This window comes from Triticum dicoccoides, chromosome 3B, assembly GCF_002162155.2.
Source record: "Triticum dicoccoides isolate Atlit2015 ecotype Zavitan chromosome 3B, WEW_v2.0, whole genome shotgun sequence".
Lineage (NCBI taxonomy): Eukaryota > Viridiplantae > Streptophyta > Magnoliopsida > Poales > Poaceae > Triticum > Triticum dicoccoides.
In genome coordinates this window covers 123,155,573-123,160,412 of record NC_041385.1, presented here as the reverse complement: position 1 = coordinate 123,160,412, position 4,840 = coordinate 123,155,573, and positions in this window count along the sequence as shown.

Here is a 4,840-nt window from a genome sequence, read left to right as displayed (position 1 = left end):
GGGGGGGGTTGAATATACATAGTACGAGACTTAACATCGATATTTCCATTTGGTGTACATTGTAAGATTTGAACTGAGGACCATGCATATGAGTAATTATTTCGAATTTGTGCCATACTAAGTTTGAAAAAGTTGACATTGACTCAATTTGTTATGCTTTTTTGTAGGTCATATGTTTGAATCCATCCAAAAGTTTTCTCACTACCATGGTGTTCATCATATACATATGAATTTGTATTAAAAAAGTAGCATGGATACAGTGAAATGTGAAATCCACATTAGAATTGGAGATCGCTACGTGACACACACTCTAATTCAAATAACTAATTATGTGACACACACTCTAATCCACGTTAGCTTGGATACTGTTTCGATTTTTTTTCAAATAGCTCCTCATTAATTAATTAATAGTACTCCCTCTGTTCACTTTTGTAAGACCTTGAAGACATTTCAGACAATGTGCAAAACAATTCATTTTAAGTTGTCTGAAACGACTTACAAAAGTGAACGGAGGGAGTATCTCGTTTCGACTGACTAATTATTGCAAGGAAAACACAGGCATGGTAATACATACATATTCGTTTGCAAATGAAATAAGATTCGTTTGCATTCTCAAATGTAGGCGCACCAGGCAGACCAGGGTCGTGTCGGGGTGGATGCTACTTCGGTGCCTTAAAGGCACCTGCCTTTGGATCACTGACATGTGGGCCAGGCACCTGTTGGGCCCACATGTCATGGACACAAAGGCAGGTGCCCTAAGGCACCGAAGCATAGTCCTGTCAGGGTGGTCACGTGTGTCGGACGGACGCGTAGCACCCAGCCACCCACCCCCTCCCTCGTCCCTCCCTCCCCCACCCCCTCCCCCCCACCCCCCCAAAAGGACAATGACAAAACAAGTTTGCTCTTCCACGTTTCGGTTGAAATATCTGGTGGCCCCAATTCCAGCCCTGCAAAATCTCTCTTCTCCACCGTCCCCTTCCGCGCCCAGATTGCTCAAATCCCTAATTCGCCGCCAACCCAAGCAAAGTTTGAATCGCCCCTCGTCTCGTCTCTTTCCCCACCTCTGTGCCAGACAACGACAACGAAGACGATGGTCGCGCTTCACCACCGCACCGGAGCTACCTCATCTACGCCCTCGTCCACCGCACCGGGTGGTCCACCGATAACGTCGGCCGCCGCAACCGATGTGCCTCACAGACACCGAGTTCCACCGCATCAGGTGCGCTTCACCGACGCCGTCTCCCAGCTCACCGGGGCTACTTCACCGAGCACATCGTCGCACCTCCGCCCCCCCGAGGCCGTTTGGGCTTCACCAACGGTCTTGTCCACCGCATCATAGCGCTCCGCTACCACTCAAGATCTGCATCCGTGCGTGGCCAGCCAATGCCAGCGCATCACCCTCAACGGCTCTGAAGTGACCCGCACTCTAGCTAGGTGAGCATGCCCAAACGCCGGCCCGAACTAGGTATCCACACATCACTCCCTTGTGCAGTATTCCGACGATGTTTGGATATCCTTTCACCGCTCTCTTAGCTTACACGCCTATGCAACTCTGACTTTAACTCTTATTTCTTCTGAAGATATCACATGAAACAAGCAAATCCATTTTTTAGCAAAGCATGACGCCGCTACGGGATCTGGTACACATCCTGCACACCCATATAACCTTGTAAGTATCTGTCCTCCGGTACGACATCAAGGTCGATTCCTCTTATTTGATCAACCATTCGCCGTGCCAAAAATGCAGAGGGGGATGGAAGGAGCACAAGGCCTGCACATCCAAGCAAGTGGTAACATGGACTTGTACATGGAACATCTCAAGCGCAAGCAGAGCTGCAGTGAGAGTGTACAATGAGCTAGCGTAAGTCCCTGCATTTCATTTAATTCGTACTGGCATTCATGTATGATTTGTGTGCAGTGGCGGATCCACGAATTCAAGTTACCAGGGGCGTACATTTAACTTAAAAAATACGAAGGCACTTGCACTCCGGAAATCAACATAACTTGAGAAATGTGAAGCTACATGCACTTTGAAAACCAGATAATGGTCCAAAGTAGTTCAGATTATAAACACTAAATGATGCAAGCACCAAAAAACACAAAATGCAACATGGTGTACAAGGACTACAAACATGGTCTGTACCTTCTTGAATTATTAGTCTCTGGCTGAAAATACCGAAGTGTAATTGCACCTATAACTAGTGCACAAACTGCATATCAATATATCTATCCTGCACAAGTATGCCAATAGTTTCAAACAACTGATTAGAAAAGTATTTATGCTATGTCGTCATGATATGGGGACTTTCTGGTAGATGGCCTCGACGTTTCCTCAAGCTATGAAAATGCACTATAATTTGCTTGTCATCAATGCCTGCAAATCTCCGTCTCTCTCAACATAGCAGATCATCATTAGACACTAAATCCTTCAATGAGCTTGCAAAATGCTTGCATTAGAGCCCTCATTAGACACTATATGTCCATCACCAGGAGCATGTAAAATGTTTGCATCAAATCCTTCATTAGTAGTCTATTCATTAGACACTTCAGGCTCAAGAACAACATGAGCTTGTATGTTTGCATCGGAAACTTGATTAGATACATCAGATTCAGTCAGTTCAGTATTTGTTGGGGATATAACTACTGAGTGTAAATCGCCCAGGAGGGGCCGGTTCACCCTCGACTATATTGAAGCCCATGAAGACCCAGAAGATGGCGCTTTACTAATGAAGCTTATAGACCCGGAGCCTAAAGGCGGATTAGGGCCCATAGTGGTAAACCGCCATGGTTGTGTAACTTGTATTGTAAGTTAGGAAAGGAGAGACCGAGCCGGACACTTGTATGAGCCGGCCTCGGGACTCTGTAAACCGGCCGGGTGTCAACATGTGTATATATAGGGACGACCCGACGGCGGTTCAGGGACAAGAAGCAATAATTCGAGTGCCAGGCATAGCGTGTTTGCTCCCTGGCAATCGAAACCACAATAATTCCATCACAACTAGATGCAGGCTTTTACCTTCATCGAAGGGGCCGAACTAGTATAAAACTCTTGTGTCCTTTGTCCGGTTTAACCCCTTTAAGCTAACCAATCGCGATGGCTCCACGACTAAGTACTTTCACGAGGACATCTGACGTGATATTTCCACAACAGTTGGCGCCCACCGTGGGGCTATCGCACGATGGTTTTGAGTTCTTGAAGGGCAACTTTGAAGGAATCAAAGGGTACGCAGTAGGCCGGATGACCAAGAGTCATCGCGGCAAGCTCTACATCGACGATGCAGGCTGGGGCCTCGAGGCCGGCTCAATCGAGTACGGGTACCGGGTCCCCTTCAGAGGAATTCACGTCTTCATCGGCAAGATCGGCGAACCGGGCCCTGATCCGGACATTTGCACCGACCTTGTTGAGACGACTCAGCGTGCAAGTCCCGCCCGGATTCATCCCGCCTGGATTCATCCCGCCATGAAGGGTGCGTTCGAAGGATGTGTCCATGGGATCGGATCTGAACCGGCGTCCGAAGGTGAGACCGTCGTTTATTCCAATGGCGAGTCATCCACCGGCGAAACCGAGTCCCTGTACCAAGTTCATGATGGTGTGTTCGAAGGGTATTCCGATGGCACTAGTATTCCAGAATTTCTTGAACCGCCAAATCGAGTCGCAATCTTCATGGCCGGTACACAGCCAACCTTGCAGAATTCTACTGCGGTGGCATTGGGTTCCAGACCAGTAGCTGGGGCAGGAGGCCCCATGCGCCGACCGACTCAAGTTCTGTCCGGTTTGTTGGACGCCTGGACGATGTTATTGGCCACAGCAGTTACCCGGAGACTCAAGATCGGCATAACACAGAGGTCACCAAGCTATGGGATCAGATAACACAGGCCAAGGAGGACTTGGTGGCTGAGGCGACCAGGATGGCTGAGGAACGGGCCGCTTTAGATGACCAGGTGCAGAGGATTTAGGCCGAGAATTATCGACTTTTGCTGGATCAGAACGCCTCGAATGAAGTATTGAGGAGGATACATCAGTCTCGCTTGCCGATGGATTATAATGCAATGAACCTCTTCAGTACGCCAGGGGCAGGAACCAGCAACCCGGCAGCAGTAAACCGGACCATCGTGCCAAGGACCAAAGCGTCGGATCAACCTCAGGTGATGGGTCCACCCCGACGAACAGACAACCCGCCGCGGTACACAACACCCCGGCCGGGTCACTTCTCTACCCCTTTGATTAACATGATAGTTGTACCATCCCAGCTGGCAGCTATTCCAATGGAGGGTGAATCGCCAGCGGTGGGTGAGACATGGCGGGCCAGGGATCTTCTTCAGACTGCTATGGTGCGGCAGCAGGCTTACTCATACAGCCGAGGCAGGATTCACTCGACCCCCCGTCCGAGCAAAAGCTATAGCAGGCACATAGATGAACCAGAGGTGTCCAGCAGTGTGTGGTGCCGTAATGCCCCTCAAGGACCTAATCCGGCGCGCGATGAGGTAAATGCTCAGGACCTGGTGGATAATGGCAGAGGATGAAGGGAGGCCGCTTTAGCAACACAATATGCGGGTCGTCATCAACCCGCCCCAGTTCAGCCAGCAGCGTCAATAGAACGAGGCACCGAGCTTGCCTTCAGTTCCTGGGGAGTGCCGTGTCTCATTTCGGATCTCCGTAATGTGCGACTGCCCAAGAATTTCAAGGGTCCACGTAAGGTGCCTAACTACACCGCTGATCAGCCACCTGAGGCGTGGGTTGAAAGCTATGAGATGGCAATGGAGATGCTAGATGTGGATGAAGCGGCCTGTGCAAAGTACTTCATGATGATGTTGGAAGGGACAACCCGTACTTGGTTGA